The following is a 23,202-nucleotide window of genomic DNA, read 5'->3' as shown; positions in this document are numbered from 1 at the left end:
TAGAAAGGATGTCGAACACGAGGACTCCAAAAAGGGTACTGAACTACACTATAACTTTAAAAAAGAGAAAAGGAAGACCAAAAAATAGATGGAATCAGAAGGTAGAAAAAGATATGGAAGAAATTGGACTAGAAGGCCAGAAAAGAAAAATGAATAACAAGAAAGAATGGAGAAAAATCACATATCGAGCCAGAGAAGATCTCAGTGCATAAAGGAAAGCGAAAATGAAGAAAGAACAAACTTTTTAAGCCATGGGCCTCTAAGGCCTTTAGTGCTATTGTATATATATATATATATATATATATATATATATATATATATATATATATACATATATATATAAAATTTTAATTTGGTTGTAGGATTTAAAAATTATTTTTAAATTTAGATTTATGGCATTTTAATGATGTATCAGTAGGTGCATTAATTTTTAATTTTATTTCTAATTTACCTTATTCAATATACAAAATCAACAAATGCAAAAGTATTTTTTTATTTACTTTTTACTTTAAATGTATTATTTAATTATTAGAAGGCCATGAATCTAAACTTGGACATAATTTTTAATAGCTACAAACATTTTAAAATTACATTTTCTTGCATATCTAAATTTAAAATCACTTTCCTCTTCAGTATTAATTAATAATTTTGATTTTTCCTATCTACCACTTAATATTTTATAAGATTATAGGTTAATGATTTCTATGTGATGCATAACCTTTAATGAAGAATAATTTTTTTTCGTAAAATTATTAATATTTCCCATTTTTTGCTAACTTTTTCAGACATGAAACGGAAAACTTAAACATAACAAGTGAACATGAATAAATATGAACCTTTTAAAACGAGTAAATCGGTATTCACCGAAGGGACCTCAGACGTTCAGATACAATTAGCGTCTCTTTGTAAAGACAATGAAGTCGACTTTACTTAAGTAACAAGACATTTACTTAACACAGACACTACACATTACTTCCATGAGTTAGTGATAAGTTATAGTCTAAAAAAATCATTATGAAATTGACTGGCCAGTGTGAAAACTAGTGCCAATAAAACACAAAACACACACAAAACATTTTCTTCGTTGAGACTTAAAATAATGATTAATAACAATAATTATGGGAATTTGTATGTTTATAAAAAGAGTTTTTTGACATTATGCTTTATTGATAATATTTGATCTGATTATATATACCTATATACAGTCGTGCTATGCTTGGCTATTATGCCGGTCCTGGCAGCTTTGGTAGCTGTGATAATTATACAACAATAGAGTATTTACAAGGGATTATTCAGTTTTACAGCTGTTATTAAAATAACTTTAATAATGAGACACTAAATTTCTGGATACAGTATACTAACAAACATTTTTGTTCAAAATTATCTCCGCTACATTTTTTATTTGAAATATTTTTTTCTACAGCATACAGATTCTTGGTAAATCAATTTTTTTGCGTTTTTACACCCCTACGGGGGAGTTTTAGGGAGAAGTGCAGGGGTAAAAGTGGTAAACTTTTCTGCATCCTTCTTGGGGTCCCAAGATTGATATTCTCGGAAAAATTCAGCTTGTTCGTATGATTTTTAGAGCTTCAGTGGCATTTTCGTCTCTGACGACTGATGTATGAGGATAAACCAGGAAACAGTCATGATACTATCCCAACATTGGAAGTATTTGGTCTTACATTGAGATTACACTCAATATTCAACATCAACTCAAAATATTATAACATAAAACACTAATTTTATATGTGTTTTTTAAAACCAAACATAAAAACATAAATTATGTATTCTCGATATGTTGTTGACTTACTTATAGTGGTATTTTCTTTGTATTAATTTCTTCTTTTAATATTGGTGTCCTGATCCGGAACTGCATTCTACCGAGGAATTTGCGACGCAATTGGTTTCATTTAACATACAAAAGCAGATTTCTTGATGTTTCTCTTTTCACTCCATGTTTTTTTCAGGACTATACTTGAATTTCCATTGAACTCTATGTGCATTTTGCCATGCATGTTTACATATTTGAGATCTATCAAATTCTCTATTTTTGATATAAGATTGATGTCCACTTATTCTAACATTTAATGATCTTGATGTTTCGCCTAAACACCAGAAAAGAAAATAAAATGGATACAAAAAAATGGAATGTGCAAAAGCTGAGAGATGCGACAATTGCAGAATGGTACTCGGAAAACATCACCAACAGGCTAAGGAATCAAAATATAAATGAAGAAAGCCAGATAGATATAGACTCCTACTGGACCAGAATAAAGGAAGACATTGAAGCAGCAGCGAAAGACGAAATAGGAACACAAATTTGTGCCCGTAAAAATCATCGGTTTGACGATGAATGCAAGAATACAACAAAAGAAAAAAATTAAGCCTACAGAAATATGTTTACCTGACGAACTAGAATAACTGTAGAGAATTACCAGGCAAAGGGAAGAGAAGAAAAGAGGACACAAAAAAGAAAAAAACGAAACCACCTAAATACGGAACTTAAATATATAGAAAACCTTAACAGAGAGAAAGAATTCAGAGCATTCTATAAGAAAGTTAACATCAACAGAAAAGAATTCAAGGCAACCATAAGACAATGCAGAAGTCAGAATAGCGGCCTATTAACAACAAGGAAAGATGTATTGAGTATATGTATAAAATCTAAACTGTATATTGAAACTTATAGCTATAAAATTTATCCAATTTTTCGAAACTTTCGCCTCTTCGCCTCTCGAAACGAAGGTACTTTCGAAAGATTCACATAGGAAAGCGAAGGGGATAACTGTTTCAGCTCCGTTTTTATTTTCGAGATCGGAACTTCAAATTGAAACACGTAGGAAAAATTTACATTATTTACACACCGTAAAAACTTACTTTTTTTTTTAATTTGGCGCTGGAATAGTCTGTCGCAGTATTAATAATGATGACATAATTTTCACCCCACCTCCCCCCCCCCATTCCGGAAATCTTGAAAAATCCCAGAAAATCAACGTAATTATAATTAATATAAGGAATATAATAATATAATGTGTAAAAAATTACCTGAAATTTAATTTATAAAATATATAAGTATTATTACGTCATTGATACAAAATGAAAAAAAAATGATGAAATTTGCTAAATAAATAAATAAATAAATCCTATGAATGTGTCATCATCATTAATAGAGTTAATAGAGCAAGTTCAATAGTTTAAATTTTTAGCCTCAGGGATAAATAAATTAAATAACTTTTAAACTATTTGATCGAAATTCGCACAAATTTGAAAGACGGTAATTCTTCGATGTTCAAATGTATTAATAACATTTTATTTTGTTAATAAAAATATTAATAAAATTTATAAATGAGTGCAAAAAAACTGCTTTTTTGCAAATATCTCCGTAAATTATTTATCAATTTTAATTTAAAAAACGGGAAAATAAAGATATTCTTGATATAAAAAATGATATAAATATTGTTTATGTAAAATATAAGGGAAAAAACTTATAGACAAAAAATCAAATTGTGACCATAAATTATTGTTTAAAAAAAACGCAAGGTAAAAATACGACTACTTTTTCATTTATTCGTCATCTAGTAACCCCCACCTATGTCTTAAATGCTTCAGATATCTGCGAAAAATTTTGCCGTAAATCGATGATTTTTGCGTAACCAGACTGGGCTAATAAGTCTTTGTTCTAACAAAAGCTACAAGCTAAATGACATGTTAATTATTTTATTAAATGACAACTAATTTTGACAAATTAGTTGCCATTTAATTAAATGTTAATTAAATGACAACTGTAATATTAATTAAGTGAGATAATTGACCCAATATACAATATATTAAGACATCAATGGCATTGGTTATAACCAGTCTGATGGAAACTGTACAATATTGTGAGTCACTAATTAGTTAATTGATGAAGGGTTTGTAAATTTAGATTTAAAATAAAAAGTTCAAAGATAAACCTATTATATCGAGTTACGACTTACACATCAGACACAAAAATGCTGTTTTAGTATGAATATTTCTGTAGCTCACCGCCACGTATTATGGACTCACACGTATTATGGCAATCTTTTCATCATTTGTTTAATTTAATTTAATTCATTAACTCTTTGTAGATTTCCCTACTGCATATGAAAGTGCATAATTCGTGATATGCTATACAGAGTAATCGTAAGCGACATGCAAAAGAAATTGGTAGAACTAGTCAAAGGCACCACGTTAAACACATAATTTAGGTTGAAAATCCAAGAAAATTTTACGGATACGTTCTCGGCAATCACCTGCCTCAGGTAAGGAGACGCACTGTCTTTACAGTCTGGCCTTAGAATAGATTGTAAGAGACTCCCAATATAAACTGAAAGAGTACAATAGTAAACATGAGAATACAAAAAATGATGGCATATGCAGATTATGTAAATATCATAGGTCGTACCAAAAAAAAAAACCAAATACATGCCAAAAGTAGTAGGCGAGAAGCCACCCAAATTACCATAATAAGGGAGATAAATATACAAAGTGTCTCAGAATTCTCAGAAAGCGGCCCAACTTAAAGTAACATAAACTAATGTCGCGTGTTTCCTGCTCTACTTCTAATAACAGCTTCACATCGCCTAGGCATGCTGGATATTAAGCAGTCTATTTGATTTTGCTCTATGGAGTTATAGATATCAATAACCATAGTTTCTATACCTGGCAGGGAAGCAGCAAGGGGCTGACGAAGTTTTAGTTGTCTACCGACAATATTCCAAAAGTGTTCAATAAGATTCATGTCGGGACTGTGAGGGGGCCAATTCAAAGTCTGAATATTTACTTCACTTAAATATTCAGTAACCACACGCAATACGTGAAGCCTTCCGTTATGATGTGTTAAAATGAAATTGTTTTCTATTTAACGTACGAAAGGAACAACGTGTTCAAAGAAACAAAATTGCTGTAATGTACCTCTCGCTCTACGTAAAGACACCTAATCTTGCTGTCAAGGGAAATTTGACCCCAAAACATCACAGGGCGTCCATTAGTCAATCTCGTCTCTCTTATGTTGCCTGTACATACCGATCAGATCGATCAGAACGCTTAGAAGTAAAGGGGGAAACACGCAATATTAGTTTACGTTATGTTTCTTTCTGTTTTTAAAGTTTTGTTAATTGTTGTTATTTTTTATTGCTAATTTAATATTGTTTCAATTAAAACACATGTTAAAGAATAAAGCGATCGATTTTTTTTGTTTTTAAAGATATCGGGGAAATTGAAAAAACAAAATGTTCACAAAATATGAGTGTATACACTGTAATTTCACAATATTGTACTTTGTTCTCCCCACAGAGTGTCGCAAACTTAACATAAGAAAAACATTTTTTCCTTCCACCTGGTATAAGAACAAAAGAGAAGTTTGAGTAAACCTTTGCCCAAACCGAAATCCGTTCACGAGAAAATTAAATCAAAATGAGCATAATGTTTGGTGGCGCAAAACTTTTGCGATTAAGTTTATAACGATAACAACCACATTTCTTAAATTGCAAAAATGCAACTATGGCAGAAAATATAGATGACCTACGAGTCCTTTTGAAAAGAATTAACAATAAAAGTAAAAATGGGACTGGCAATAAATACAAATAAATATATGGTGATCTCAAATACCCCTATTGACAACGTACAACTGACACTGGGACGTAAACAGCTAGAGAGGGTAGACAAGTATATATATATATATATATATATATATATATATACAAATATATATATATATATATATATATATATATATATATATATATATATATACCTACTACTAACTAGACCCAGATGAGGAGATAAGAGTCAGAATAGAAAACATCCGAAAAGGTTTTGTAAATTACAACTTAATGTTCACAAATATGAGATTAAGATTGACCATTAGATTGTGATTCGTAGAATGCTGCATATATAGGGTAGAAACTTTGACATTGAAATCTCGATCCATAAAAAATTAAAGGCATTCGAAATGTGGTTCTACAGACGTATTCTTAAAATTCCTTTGACATCTAAAATCACAAATAAAGAAGTATTAAGACAAAAATAAGAAAAACATCATACCTAGGGCACATACTTCGAAATGATAAGTACTCTCTCTTACATACAAGGAAGAATAGATGAAATACAAGAACTGGGAAGTAAATGGAACATTTGATTGATTAATAAGATATTGGACCTCACTGTAGACCAGATAATTCACGTTGTAAGAGCGTTTAAAAAGAGGCACATGAAGAATATTAGAAAAACTGATAATTGGTGAAAAGTGTTCGATTAAAACATTAAACTCATTTTATAGTTTGCTTACAGGTTATTTTTAAATCGTTTAGAGTGGTTTTACAGAATTTGATCATTCATAGTATAACCCAGAGTTGATTTCAAGTGATTATTACTGTTGAGTATAATATTTTAGAAAAAAAAAGTAAATGAAAGAGCTGCAATATTACGTTTGCATACAGTATCAAACATGAAATTGCGTTTAAGACTATGATAATAATCCCGACATTTTCTATAAATGAACTGAAGTTATGGAAGAATAATCGTTAACAAAGTAAAATATAGAACTTACTTACAGAAGATTATTTGTGTTATTTCTACAGTAAAAGCACTATAAATAGAACGAAACCGCCAATAGAACACTGGGTTTTAAAAGTATTTTAAACTGTTTAGTAGGTTTTACGTATTTGATTTTTATCATTGATTATATTGACGTACATTAATATCATATATCAATAATATGATAAAACTTTATTTCGATTTAAGAAAAACCTTTAGTAAAGATAATTATCATAAAATAACGGTACTTCAATCAGAACGATATACATCAATAAGATAATGCGATTATATACTTAGGTGTATAAAAACGAACGCCGTAGAATGTTATAAATTTTGATCTTAAATAAATTTTTTATTTAATGTCCAATTTTGATCATTTTTTGGACAAGTAAAAAAACTGATTCCAGATTAATTCATATTATTCAGATTTTTTAATTACGTCAGATTTATACACACTATACAAGGAAAAAGAAAATTGTGATTGTATTATCGATGTTTAGACATCCCTGTGATGAAATACAACTTTTGGATGTTACTTGAAACTATCCTGTGTGCAGAGATAGATAATTACTAAAAGTAATTTATAGTTTAATACAGTATGTTTCAACTGTAGTTGCAGAAATTTCTAGGAACAGTAAAGCCTTACCAAACAAAGCAGTGGCGTTCCAAAAAATACTTATGATTTGAGTCAAATTGTTAAAGATAGGTACACACAATTTATTAAACAATAATATTAGATTATATTTTTGGCAATATTCTACTACATTTTAACACATATTATTATAATATATCACATACATATATTGTATGTATGTGAAAACATAGATACGTATTACAGATTACAGTATTAATAAATATTAATTACAAAGATTGTTTTAACTTTAAAAGCTTTTATTATTTATATTATTACTCACTTAAACGTCACAAAGTTAAATAGAAGAATATACGAAATGATTGTAATAAAGTAAAAAAATAATACATACACACAGGACAGTTTGGAAAACTTATATTCATATATATGTAGGTTACATAGGTACATCGTAATGTTACAGAATATTATTCACTTTCATAATCAGATGCACTGTCGTCGTCAATAGAATCATTTAAAGCGATACTTAACTCTTCAGTAATTACGTCTATGCGACGTTCACTTTCCAAATACTTATCTTCAACCTTGACAACATGTTCACACACTTTCTTCCAGTTATCTACAGTTACTCTAGCAAATTCCTGTTCCACCAACACTTTTACGTCTTATAACTTAAAATAAACGTTTTGCTTTGCAAACCATTTCTACAGGTTCAAGTCTGGATGATATGGCGGAAGTTTTAAAGAAACATGTCCACATTCTTGCAGCACTTTGTCAAATTTATATTGAATATAATCTTGTTTGTGTCGTTAGATGATTTCATACAATTGCGGTTTTAACATTGACGTTACAAATGGTAAATTTTTTTCTATCAACCAAGATATCATATCCATTTTTTTTTAATTACTGGTGGGTGCTTTATTAATTTGTACATTATGATATGACGCACTATTAGTAACAACAACAGATCCAACAGGCAAATTGTGGATTAACTGTTCTTTCATCCATTTTTCATAATTTTCTGAATTCATATCATCATGATAATCTCCTGTCTTAGCTCCTGACTTAAAAATCAAAAGGGCATTCTGTATGAAACCCATCTCCCCACCACCATGTGCGATAACCAACCTACTTCCTTTTGAAATATTTTTGAACAATCCTGTGCCACTGTCATCTGTCCAACTATTTGGCGTAGTGTGTCCTGCATGTACATAGGTTTCATCAGCATATACAATTGACTTACCTTCGCTTCTGTAATATTTAATTTGTTCAAATAATTAATGCGTAGAGCACGAATATCATTCCGTTCAATTAATAAACGTCGATTATCTTTCGTTTTCTTCCATTTAAATGCCAAATCTTTCACAATTCTGTAGAGAGAACTCACATTTCCAGTCCACTCGTACACCTCTTCAAGCCTTTTCTGCAAAAGCTTCAATGATACACGAGAACGTTCAGTCGCATGAAAACGATGAATGGTATTTTTAATGAACTGTTTGTCATACTCCCTTAAGTCTGTCACGGTTGCTTCCCTTTTAGCTGGAAGTGTTGTAGCTGGAAATTTTAGTGTATTATTTGACTCTGCGTTTGTTAACATACTCGCTTGTTGAATGATCCTTTTCACTGTACGTAAAGATACTCCAGTAGCTTCACTCACACGTTGTTTAATACTGGTTCGATTATCTACAGAAATAGTATTTGCATATATTTAAATCCATTGAAAACTATTCCTTTGGATTCTGGTGTCAATCTGATCTGTTTACTCGTACTACACTTAACCATCTCCATTCTACAAAATAGTTCTAATACGTGTGGTAACACCTTTCTTGTTGAGATTCGACAACATAATGAGACTAAATTACGAACTCGTTTGAAATCCAGTGACTAAAAATTCTCGGAAATAATTCTTATCAGTTCTTTGTTTGTCCTTAACGAGTCGTTAAGGAGTCATTAATAATGACATTATAATTACGGTTTTAAGGTAACTGATACTAAATTAAAAATTAACTTTTACCAAACTTTATACAGTATCAATTATTAAAGATGGTATTATAACAAAAAAAAAGTTTGGTATCTATAAAACAATATGTGTACAATCAAACTCCATTTATTATTTCTTCTTCTTCTTCGTCTAGCCATTCACGTCCACATCTGAACATAAGCCTCTTCAAGTCTTCCTTTCCATTGTTTTTTATTGTACGCTACTTGTAGCCAATTTTTCCCGGCAGTCCTTTTCAGATCATCTGTCCATCTCATAGGAGGTCTGCCTCTGGGTCTTTTGTGTTGGTATGGTCTCCAGGTTAAAATTGATCTGTGCCATTTGTTTAGATCGCTCCTAGCTATATGTCCAGCGTATTCCCATTTCAACTTTAATATCGGTGACTTTGGTTTTCTGTCTTATCCATGTGTTTGTTTTCTTGTCCTTAAGTGATATACCTAGCATTGCTCTTTCCATCGCGTGTTGGGTGACTCTAAGTATATTCATATTCTTTTTTGTGATTGTCCATGTTTGTGCCGCATAAGTTAATATCGGAATAATGCATGCATCAAAAACTTTAGATCTAAGATGTAATTGAATTTGTTGATTTCTGAGTATATAGTTCAGTTTACCGAATGCTGCCCAAGCTAACTTTCTTCTTCTTTATATTTCTTCAGTTTGAATTTCCCTATTTAGTATTATTTTTTGTCCTAAGTATATATATTCTTTAACTTTTTCTATAACTTTATCGTTTATTATTGTCACGGTGTCTTCGGAGTGCATGACTTTTGTTTTGTTTAAATTCATTTTCAGTCCTAATTTAGGTGAATATGTATTAATGAATTTATTATTTAGGTGAGTAATAATTTTGTAATTAAAAAAAATTTATTAAAATCCTTTATAAAAGGTATATAATTAAAAAACCCAATTGGGCTATATCATAAATGATAAAAAGGGACAAAACGTTTTCGGAATCCATATTCCCATATATATGTAGGTTACATAGGTACATCGTAATGTTACAGAATATTATTCACTTTCATAATCAGGTGCACTGTCGTCGTCAATAGAATCATTTAAAGCAATACTTAATTCTTCAGTAATTACGTCTATGCGACGTTCACTTTCCAAATACTTATCTTCAACCTTGACAACATGTTCACACACTTTCTTCCAGTTATCTACAGTTACTCTAGCAAATTCCTGTTCCACCAACACTTTTACGTCTTCTAACTTAAAATAAACGTTTTGTTTTGCAAACCATTTCTACAAGGTTCAAGTCTGGATGATATGGCGGAAGTTTTAAAGAAACATGTCCACATTCTTGTAGCACTTTGTCAAATTTATATTGAATATGATCTTGTTTGTGTCGTTGGATGATTTCATACAATTGCGGTATTAACATTGACGTTACAAATGGTAAATTTTTTTCTGTCAACCAAGATATATCCATTTTTTTAGAATTACTGGTGGGTGCTTTATTATGATGCATTATCAGTAACAACAACAGATCCAACAGGCAAATTGGGAATTAACTGTTCTTTCATCCATTTTTCATAATTTTCTGAATTCATATCATCATGATAATCTCCTGTCTTAGCTCCTGACTTAAAAATCAAAAGGGCACTCTGTATGAAACCCGTCTCCCCACGACCACGTACGATAACCAACCTACTTCCTTTTGAAATGTTTTTGAACAATCCTTTGCCACTGTCATCTGTTCAGCTATTTCGCGTAATGTGTTCTGCATGTACATAAGTTTCATCAACATATACAATTGACTTACCTTCGCTTCTGCAATATTTAATTTGTTCAAATATTTAATGCGTAGAGCACGAATATCATTCCGTTCAATTAATAAACGTCGATTATCTTTCGTTTTCTTCGTTTAATACTGGTTCGATTATCTTCAGAAATTGTATTTGCATATATTTAAATCCATTGTAAACTATTCCTTTGGATTCTGGTGTCAATCTGATCTGTTTACTCGTACTACACTTAACCATCTCCATTCTACAAAATACACTGACTAGAAATTCTAGGAAATAATTCTTATTAGTTCTTTGTTTGTCCTTGACGAGTCGTTAAGGAGTCATTAATAATGACTTTATAATTACGGTTTAAGGTAACTGATACTAAATTGGAAATTAACTTTTACCAAACTCATAGCAGTTTGAATCAGAAGAGTATCAATTATCAAAGATGGTATTATAACAAACAAAAAGTTTGATATCTCTAAAACAATTTGTGTGCAATCAAACTCCGTTTATTATTTAAGTGAGTAATAACTTTGTAATTACATAGTGAGATTTCAAATAATTTAATTTGTTTAATATTGCAACGCCACTGCATGGGTCTGATCATAAATATTCTATTATCTGCGCGATTAACTATTTCATGGAAGTGCTCGCCACTCGATTTGAAATAAGCTGTACGATAGTTTATTTCAAATATTTGAAAATGACATAATTTACCATTACATTTACATAATTTACAATTACGGTTTTAAGGTAACTGATACTAAATTAAAAATTTACTTTTACCAAACTCTATAGAGTATCAATTATTAAAGATGGTATTATAACAAAAAAAAAGTTTGGTATCTATAAAACAATCTGTGTACAATCGAACTCCATTTATTATTTAAGTGAGTAATAATTTTGTAATTAAAAACAATTTATTAAAATCATTTATAAAAGGTATATAATTAAAAAACCCAATGGGGCTATATCATAAAGACAAAACATTTTCGGAATCCATATTCCATCATCAGTGTCTAGGTGTACATGTTTTGAGCCACTAAATATTTGGGTAAAAACCCGTTAAAAGTTATAGGTTGAAATTTAGTTTACATTATTCGATCTAATATATTAAGATGTTAAAGTTACCAGTGGATTATAACCAAGTAATCCAAGTCCAAAAAAATACCTTATTGCTCTTTTTTGTAATTTAAAAATAACATCAGATTGGGCAGCTGTACTAGAACCCCAAAAAGAAAGGCCATATCGAAGATGAGACTCGAACAAAGAAAAGTATGGTCTTTTGGAAGATGCTAAATTAATTTCCTTCGAAACAGATCTTATTGCATAGCAGGCTAGTTTCTTACTTAACAAATCAATATGAAGGGACCATTTAAGGTTGCTGTCTATAAAAATACCAAGAAAATTTGTAGAATCAATTATACTGATCTGGCTGTTATTAAGAAGCAACGGTTGAAGAGCTTCTTTATAGGATAATGCTACTGTCTTATCCACGTTAAAAGAGAGTAAATTAGAGTCGGACCAGGTTTTTATTTTAAGTAGATCAAAAGTTATAATTTCATGATGAGTTGCAAGATTAGAGTTCTTCCAGGTAATACTGGTATCATCAGCAAAAAGAAAAATTTTCCATCGATTTTTAAGTTAGTGATGTCATTTATAAAGATAAGGAAAAGTAGAGGTCCCAGTACTGAACCTTGTAGTACTCCACATACAATGCTTTTGTGACTAGAGCCAGTATTATTATTTGCTCTAACTAGTTGTTTCCTATTCCTCAAGTAAGATTGGAACCAATTCAAAGAAATACCTTCAATTCCATAGAAATTTAGTTTTTTTATCAAAATGTCGTGATTTACACAATCAAAAGCTTTGGCATAGTCACAAAAACAGTGGCAGTATAAAGATTATTGTTTAGTGTTTGATAGACCTCATGTAGTACAGACAACATACATTTATTAGATAAAAAGCCGAACTGACTTTGTGATAACATGTTGTTTTCAACGAGAAAGGACATAAGTCGGGCTTTTATAAGTCTCTCAATAATTTTGCATAGGACCGGTAGTAAGGCAATAGGTCTATAGTTGCAGACCTCAGATTTATCACCACCCTTATGAAGAGGACTAATAATGGCTGTCTTTAGGCAATCTGGAAATATAACTTTTTCAAAGGAATCGTTAATTAGTGAGACCAGGACTTCCAACACATTATTTGGGTGATTTAAGAAAATTTTTATGGATAGTCCATCAGTACTACAGGAATTTGTTTTTGATTTATCAATTGGTCTTATAAAGAATGAATTCGAGACCTTTTTTGAATTGGGAAGATAGGAAATAGTATCTTGCTGTGGCATTTAAAAACTCTTATCAACAAAAAATATGTAGGTACTGCGGTGGCGATATTTGTGAAGATCGTATTACCATCAAATTCATACTTTGTCATCATAATACATATTAAATTTTTCATCTATCAATTTCCACTTCTGAAATCGTTCTCCTAGAACGATTTCCGAAATGAAAATTGAAACGTCAATAATCTTACTTTAACCTTCAATTTTGGCTTATTCCCATTTAAATAGTAATTACTTTAACATGCCACAATAAAATAGCTTCAGAACAATATGTATTAAATGTAGTACAATATTGCCAAAAATATAATCTAATATCATTGTTTAATAACTTGTGTGTACCTATCTTTAACAATTTGATTTAAATCATAAGTATTTTTTGGAACGCCTCTGCTTTGTAAGGTGAGGCTTTACTGTTTTCAGCATTCTGGAATCCTATACCAGCTTATACAGATCTAGTGGATGGTTACCATTTTTTTGGATTCACTTGGTCGTCTTTAAAAAGTGTTTGCCACCTGCGATCTAATCCCACGCAGTCATGCAAAATATGGTTGACTGTTTCAAATTATCTGCTTCGGATTCTGCAGCTTATAAAACAATCACATTGGATGCAGATGTCCCTTCTGACCTAGTTTCTGCTTGAATTCAGCAGTACTTCAGCCCTATTAGATCATGTCCGTCCAACCTACATTTGCTATGTGTTTGACCGGGTATATTTTCCCAGTGAGAGTAGTGTTACCTTCGGATCTAGGTTTATACGTAATATACGTTCATTTTTCATAATTACCTTAAAACCACAGATAGCTATGGAAAATTGACATCAAAACAATTGTCAATTAATGTCACATGTATTTTATGATATTGTAAAGCTTATTGTCGTTTGTGAATTTTAAAATAGGTTAAGGTAAAGTTATCGATGAGAAAATTTGTTCGGTTATCATCAGATTTTTTAATTCTGGAAAATCCAATTCGGAAATCGCCAATATGTTCAATTGTCCCGGTAGGTATAGTGTAAGATGCATAACTAAAAATTACAAAACTACATCGGTCGTCACAAAACCTAGAAATGTAGGAAAAATTAAAATAACCGAAGCAAATCGAAGGGTAATAAACGCCTTATAGTGAAAAATCGCCGTGAAATGCCTTTAACATCGAGTCAACTGTTTTGTGGAGTGACGTTGTTTGAAGACACGTTTCTAGGTCAATATGTCACCGAGAAGCCCATAAATTAGGATTTGGTAATTACAAAGTAAGTATATAGTCGAAAAAAACAATACGAATTAATTTTGAAAAAAATTATTTTGTGTCAGGACTCTTTTAACATTACAAGAAAAGAAAAACAGGTTAACATGGTCAAAAGAGCATAAAGATTGGACACATTAAAGACGTAATACAATGGAGTAATAAGTCCAGATTTGAAGTGCGTGCTAGAGACAGTAGGAATCACGTTATTCGCAGAAAAAATAAAGCTCTTCATCCCGAATATCTCAAAAGAAAAGTCAAATTTCCTGCATGAATGATCTGGGGCAGCATATGGTATAAAGGTAAGAAAGTTGCATTTTACCGATGGGATTATAAATAAGGACAAATATTTAACGATTTTAGAAGAATCTCTGTTGTCGATTAAGGAACAGTTTAACATCAGCGGAAGATTTTATCTTTCAAGAAGACGGGGCAGGTTGTCATACCTCAAAAAAGAGTTTAAATTAAATTAAACACCATGGTATACCACTTCTGGAATGATCAACGAATTGAAGCAAAGATTGCAAGAAATATGGAATTTATTTACGCCAGAATTTTACCAGAACTTGGTAAAAACTATATGAACCTCGAAGAATTTCGAATGTAATTAAAAATAAAATTGATGTTACTTACTGCTAAACTTTCAAATTTCTTTTGTTAATATTACATCTTCTATACGGTTTTTTAATTTGTTGTTTTTCTGTTTAATTAATTGGTTCCGTTAGTTTGACTGATTACACCAGAAGATCTGGTGTAATCAGTAATGGCGAAGAAGTGGTGAAAAATGTATGCGACTTTTCATAACAGATTTATTGTTTATTTTGTATTATGTTGATTGTCTTAAGAAGTTTTTAAGTATTAATATTAATAAACCTATTCACATTTTGGACGAATTTGTGAAAAACTATTTGAAAAATTATTCACCAGGGCATGACAATTGACGTTCCTTTCCATGGCCGCCAGGGCCGCCGCTACCATGTGTGCCAAGTGTGCATCACACACGGGCGGCCAACAAAAGGGGCAGCCAAAAGCAGTCCACTGATGATAAAACTTTTTTAAAACGAAAATAAATTCAAATAATTAAATAGTAATGATTCAGATAATTCTGTGAACTCTAATATTCCAAACAATAATAATTATTCAGTACGTGATAATACTCAAATGCGTTTCATTTATCATGTATACTTCTTTTTTTTTTCATCCTAATCTAAAAAAATGTCAGAAAATATTATTTATTATATGAACTGCCGCCCTTTTGCAGGTACAGTCATAAAGCAGTTTCGGAAATACTTTTTAATTCAAAGCGGCTGGCGGCTTTCGGACTTCAGTTACTTGGGATTTCACACGTAAATACTTTACAAGAATTTAGGCAAGTGGTTGTCAAGTTTTGTTATAATATTGTTCCTATGGTTATGTTTATAGATGGGTTATTTTCTTATGTTCAGTCTTAGTTAAGAATTCGAGGAATTTAGACACGCTTTTGATTTTTGATAAACGATTTTGTTTGTAAAATATAGTAGTGTACTCGTTTCTTTTGCACAGTAGGTACTGTATTTCGAAGTAACGTCGAGATCAGAGCAATTTCATTGGTATACGCGTTACGGCTACATATTATTTGGAGAAACATTATTTGGACACCTTATTTAAAGTGTTTTTGGATTTATTTTGGTAAATTCGCCCTACTTCGTTCTTAAGTGATAATTTCAAAATGTCCGAAAGAAAAAGACGACTTTCAGGCTTTCAATATAGAAAAATAAAATAGGCAAGAACTGTGGAGAAAAAAAAACTTATCGGTGCACTGGAATCATTTTTGATGAAAAACATACATGAAAATATAGAAGACTCGGATATAAATTTAGGACCTTTAACTTCAAGCGAAGTCCAAGCCATAGAAAAAATTAAGAAGAATGAGAAAATGTATTGATTGTTTTATTGGCAAACTCTGTTCAGGACGTTACCCTAAAATAAATTCGAGAATCTAAATATTTTTCTATCATATTAGATTGTACCCCAGATATAAGACAAGTAGAACAAATAACAATTGTAGTAAGATGTGTTTATACCAACACCAGTTCAGATATTTGAATACTGCTTGGGCTTTTCTCCTGTAACTGACGTAACTGGACAAGGTCTGTTTGAATTTATAGAAAATAAACTGAATGAATTAAACATCAATATTAGTAATTTGCGTGGACAGAATTACGATAATGAAGCCAATAAAAATAAGTTTTGAGTCAGTGGAATTTTTTAATACTGTACAGGAACTATTTGTATTTTTTTCTTCTTCCAATATTAGATATAACATTTTATTAAAGCACCTTCCAATGTTGACATTAAAAGCATTGTCAGACACACGATGGGAGAGTCGGATCGATGCTATCGCACCATTAAAAACAGAGATCAGTGAAATATATGATGCTTTAGAAGAATTGTAAAAGGGTAACACAAGGGATATGAATACTAGGACTTTAGCAAAATCCCTTAAAAATAAAATTTGGAAATTCAAATACATGATGTGTTCTGTTGTAGTGTGGCAATATATTTTAAGTAAAATAAACGTGGTTAGCAAAATCCTTCAAAGTCCAAAATTTGACATAAAATCTTCACTTGATGCACTTGATAATTTAAAAAAATATTTCATAACCAAACGTTTTGATGAACATTTTCAAAATTTTGTAACCGAATCCAGAGATATATCTACAAAAGCTAACATAGAAGAAGATTTCTCTAGCTCCTCTACCGAACGAATTAGAAGAAGAAAAGAAAAGTGCATTTTGAGTATGAAGGAGCTGATGAACCTATATTATCTCCGGAATTGTCATTTAAAATAAATTTTTATTTTAAAATTTTGGATGCTGCCATAACAGCAATTGAAGAACGGTTCCAATTACTTCAACAGCACATAGACATTTTTAGTGTAATATATGGCATAACCAAAGTTAAAAACGATGATGAACTTAAAACCGATTGTGAGAAAGTGAACAGCTCAGAGACTGACATTAGTGCAACCGATTTATATAAAGAAATTAAAGCTATTCAACCATTTTTTTCCGCAGAAAAAAGTCCTAGTGATATTCTTGAATATATTTACGAAAATAATCTTGTATCAACATTTCTCAACTTAACTATAATAGTACGTATATTCCTAACTCTACCTTTTACTGTAGCTACAGGTGAGCGGTCGTTTTCAAAACTTAAGATTATTAAAAACTATTTGCGATCGTTTAAATAATGGACGTTTAAATTAGGATATTAGGATATACATATTCTGGACGTCCATCTAGTCCATCCATGAACTAAAATCAATGCTACAAGATTTAAATCACAAATCTAATCAAATAGGATTAAAAATGAATCTCGACAAAACAAAGATATTAAGCAACAGCCTAGAAAACATCACGATAGATAACATCAATGTAGAAAAGGTAGAACAATATATATATATATATATATATCTAGGACATGCAATTAAAAACGAAAAGGAAAATCAAACCCTAGAAATTAAAAGAAGGACACAATTATCATGGGCTGCTTTTGGGAAGTTGAGCTTCATTTTAAAAGACAGAAAAATCCCAATACACTTAAAACGAAAAACCTATGACACTTGTATACTACCAGTTGCAACTTATGGATTGGAAACTATGGCAATAACAAGAAAAATGGCAGAACAATTAAGAGTAACTCAACGGGCCATGGAGAGGGCCATGTTAAATATAAGCCTCAGAGACAAAATTCCTAACACCGAAATACGTCGAAGAACTAAAGTAACCGACATCATGGAAAAAATAACGACATTGAGATGGCAATGGGTAGCACATGTAGCAAGACAAGACACCAACAGATGGTCTCATAAAGTGACATTCTGGAGACCTCGAGAAACAAAAAGAAGCGTGGGAAGACCCAAAAAGAGATGGATAGACGATATACCAGCTGTAGCTGGAAAGCAATGGATGAGAATTGCAAAGATAGGGAAGCGTGGAAACAATTGGAGGAGGCCTATGTCCAACAATGGATGAATGAAGGCTGAAGAAGAGAAGAAGATATTCTGGACGTTGGATCATGGTTATTAAATTAGGACAAAGGACGTTTAAATTAGAATATTTGGATGGGGTATTAGGATATACATTAGGATATACATTAGGATATACATTAGGATAATATATGGACGTAGGATCATGGAGATTAGTCTAAATGTTCAAGTAAGTATTTATCTATTTACAAATTATTATTGTTATATTATGCATCTTCTGCACATTTCTTTAAATAATAGTATGTATGTCTAAAGTGTTAAAAGGGGGCGGCAAATATTAAGTTGCACACGGGCGACCCTGGTGGCCGCCGCAGTTTTATTCAGTACATTCCGAATAAACCGGCATAAACAGATTGATATTATTCTTCGATTGTTAGTGCAGTTCAAAAATGAAAATAGAAATTTAACCACTGATAATAGGTACACCAGCTATCTGTACACCAACTATTAAAAGAAAGAAAGTGTTATATCTGGGTCATGTATTCCGTAATGATAAGTTAAGTCTGCTACAGCTTATAGTGGACGGCAAGATTGAAGGCAGAAGATGTTTGGACAGAAAGAAAAAATCGTGACTGAAAAACTTAAAAGCATGTTTCCAAATACCAGAAGGTGCAAACAAAATGCATACGGCACAAAACAGAGAAACCTAACGTTTGATAGTCACCAACCTTCGGTAGAGGACACATAAAGAAGAAGAATGAAATTAATTAATCTGAGATGAATTTCCTTCTACTTGGTGATAGTTTACGTAAAATATTTACAAGGCTTCATAAGACAATTATTCAACACTAAAAGATTAACTGAATTGGGCGGTGGCCACATAGAAACTTTTTTATTTCTATTTATATTTATGTGTGGAACAAATAGACTGACTATTTTTATACCTCTATATCAGTACATATTAATTTTTAATTCCCAGTTATCAACTAAAAAATTAATACTTTTTCCTATAGGATTTGCAGATAACATAATACCCATTCTTTATGAATCACTCTATATTGGATTATGTACAATGAAATAAAAATCTCAATTTGTTTTTCTCTGTCGACCCCCGTATATAAAAAACTCTCGTGAAAATGTTGGCGTCTGTCTTAAGATTTACAAAATCAAACATATTCGTGAGTACTTTAATATAGAGATTTATAATTGTATTAGAGAATGTTTATTTACAGGTGAAAAAAATGAAAAATCTACGTACATAGCAAAATACTATCGAGCAAGGACTATAGGAAACAAGACAAACAAGCCATTCTCTTGGGATAACGTGAAAAGATTGTATCGGGAAATATCTAAAATTTAAGGGGAAAGCTAATATTTCCACATTCCTACTTACAGATATCTAACTTGTATATTACGCAAAGCATGGTGTCAGAAAAATTGAAACTTTCGAGATTATCGGTGGCATTTCTATAAAGATCACTATCCTTGCTAGAACTAGAAAATTGAAATTAATGATCGCCGTCTACATATTGCAAAATTGATTGGCCACGCATGGGAAGACGTGTAACGGTATCGAATAGCTAGCCATTCATGGAAAAACTGATGGAAAGCGAAAACGAGGACGATCACCTGTCATGTCCGATTTATCGACCACGCAGTGGCGGATGCGAGGTGAACAGTCATGGCAGGAGAAATGTCGAAATGCTCGAAAGTTATATGGGTCATGAACACTGTGAAATGCTGCGTAGACACGTGATTGTTCGAAATTCAGTTATAACACCAAGATTAGTTTTTATAGATATTACACTAAGAAAAATATGAAATACAGTAATGAAATAAAGAAAATATAATGATTAAATTGAAACATTTTTTTATATTGTTTCTTCTCAATTATAAAGTAATATCAGTTTAGTTTACTTAATTTAGGGTGTACTTATTGTTACTCCAGAAATGAAACAAAAAATCTTAGCAATCTGACTTCTATTCAATTCTTTATGGGAGGAAAAGACATACAAAAAATTCTTAATAGTAATCAGATGCAAGACAAAATAAAGAACTAACTGCAGAATGGGTTTAAAAGAGGTTATAAAAGAACTAAAGAAAATAAGAACTGAATTAAAGGTGAGGGTTTCTCTCTTCAGTCCTGACCCCTCGGATGGAGTGAAGTGGTCATCACGGTGTCGTGTATTCTCCGTCTCCAAAGATCTCTGTCTTTGGTCATTTCTTTTACCTCATGATAACAATCTTTTCCAACAGAAAATTTCGATGACGTGCACCTTTTTCTTTCATCATTATTGTAGATTTTGTTCAGTCATCAGACCAGTGCTTGGAATACCATATTTTGTTACAGAGCGAGTGAAGCAAGTTTATTCCATTCGAAGGAAATCAATTTAGCATCTTCCAAATAACATATTTTTCTTTATTTGAGTCTCATCTTCGATATGGTTTTCCTTTTTGGGGTTCTAGTACAGCTGCTCAATCTGATGTTATTTTTAAATTAAAAAAAAGAGCAATACGGTATCTGTCTGGCCTCAAAAAAAAAACCACACATTGCAGAAGCTACTTCAAAAATCGCTAGATTTTAACGCTCCTCTTTATATATTTTAAAAATTGTTTGCTTAATTCGTAAACACCTAGACATACATGCAAAATCTCGACAATGGGGCTCTCCCGAAAATGACGAAAAAGGGGAGATATGGAACGAATGGATAGCCCAGGCTGGTCTCCAGGTACTCAACAATAATAAACCAACTTTTATAAGAGGGGCCAGCCAAACACACATTGATGTAACTTTTGAAGTGAAGGGGTATTCAAATAAATACAACACAGGGACGTCCCGGACGATCAATTATTCACCTACCACCGATACATTACATATGGAATTAAGGGTCGGATCATAAGACGGCCGATAGGATATACTGGGAAAACATTTAATAAGCACGTGTACCTATCAGAGGTCAGCAAAATAAACGAAGAGGAAATATCTCAGAGAAACAACTCAGAAAGGCACTAGAGAACGCTGTTGAGTTGGCCACCGTGAAGAAAAGGAACAAAGAAAGAACCCCCTACTGGTGGACAGGTGAGATTGAAGGCCTATGGGAGGAGTGCCTCCGAGCCCGCAGGAATTTTACGAGAAGCCTGGGCGCCTCCGATCTCAAAGTATACAAAACAGTAAAAAAGAAACTCAATGAAACAATAAATAAAGAAAAAAAATGAAAGGTGGCAGAACCTAATAAATGCTTTAGAAGACGACATATGGGGCGACGCATACAAAATAAGAATGAAGCCACTAAAGATGATCGCTCCATACAAGTTAGGCGAGGCCCAGCGGCGAGAATCGGCGGAGCTCCTCTTCCCCACCAAGGAGGAGCAAACCTTCTTGAAGGTCTCCCCTGCGGTGGCGGAGGAATTCACAGAAGAAGAAATAAAGACCGCTGGTCAAGAAATCAAGACGAGGAAAGCTCCCGGCCCCGATGTACTGCCACCGGAGGCACTGAAGATAGCAACAACAGAGAAAACAGGTTTGATCAGAAGAATATATAATTATCTACTGCGAAAGCAAGAATTTCCCAGGGAACTAAGGGAAGCAAATCTGATTTTGCTCCTAAAGCCTGGGAAACCCCCCAATTCAGTATCCTCTTATAGGCCAATATGCCTTCGGGACTGCCTTGACAAGTTCTATGAGAATCTTGTCAAGAAGAGGCTGGAAGGCGTGTTGGTAGATAAGAGAGCTCTATCCAACCAACAATATGGATTCAGAAAAGGTCGATCAGTAGTCGACGCCGCGATCTGGATAAGAGACGCGATGAAGACAAGCAAAAAGAAATGGATGGTTCTTGTTTTATTGGACATCAAAAACGCTTTCAATTCAGCGAACTGGGGTCTCATCGTAGACAAGATTGTCGAACTTGAGACCCCGGAATATGTGTTTAACATAATAAAGGACTACCTATCGCAAAGAAGCGTATGCATATCGAAGAAAAATAAGATGAAAATGACTGCTGGAGTATCCCAAGGATCAGTCCTGGGACCCACACTATGAAATATTTTATACAACGGGGTACTAGAAGTAAACAAAACAAAAAAAGTAAGGGCTTTTGCATACGCAGACGACCTAGCCCTACTTATAGAAGATATGAATTGGGGCATTATAAACAAATGAATCAATAGAAAAAACTGCGAGATAGATAGAGAGACATGACCTAAAACTTGCAGTAAAAAAGACAGAAGTAATCATCTTGAGGGGACCACGGGATAAAAAAAACGTAAATTTTCGGTTCAGAGGCTCCGACCTAAGACCCCAGAAGAGTGTAAAATACTTTTGAATCATACTAGACGACAAAATGGCATTTAGACACCACATACAAGAGGCATGTCGGAAGGCGGAAGAGAGTACCTCGACCCTTAATAAGATAATGCCGAATATAGGAGGCCTCGGGTCACACAAAATATCAGTTATCCTATAATCAATCATGCCCATCTTATTATATGAGGCCCCAGTGTGGCATGAGATCCTCAACAAAGCGAAATATAAAGACATTCTTCTTACGACAGAGAGGAAACCATTAATCAGGGTATGCAACACGTACAGGACCGTATCGACCACTGCCTTACAAGTAGTGGCCGGTGCTCTGCCGGTGCATATCTTGGCAAATCAAAGGGTTCAGAAACACAAGAAAGAAAAATGAGTTTGGAGATCTGGCAGGACCAATGGACAAGAAAAACAGACAAGGCTGCTTGGACGAGGGCCCTTATCCCAGATAT

At 32.4% G+C, this 23,202-nt stretch overlaps 1 protein-coding gene across 1 annotated transcript in view; it reads right to left on the bottom strand.

The window, feature by feature from the left end:
* LOC140440005 (probable valine--tRNA ligase, cytoplasmic) overlaps positions 1 to 23,202 on the bottom strand; it is a 115,737-nt gene that overhangs the window by 49,582 nt on the left and 42,953 nt on the right. The window lies entirely within an intron of this gene.

Source organism: Diabrotica undecimpunctata, chromosome 4 (assembly GCF_040954645.1).
Source record: "Diabrotica undecimpunctata isolate CICGRU chromosome 4, icDiaUnde3, whole genome shotgun sequence".
Classification (NCBI taxonomy): Eukaryota; Metazoa; Arthropoda; class Insecta; order Coleoptera; family Chrysomelidae; genus Diabrotica; species Diabrotica undecimpunctata.
Note: the sequence above shows the minus strand (reverse complement) of the source record. Positions and strands in the feature narration are given on the sequence as shown.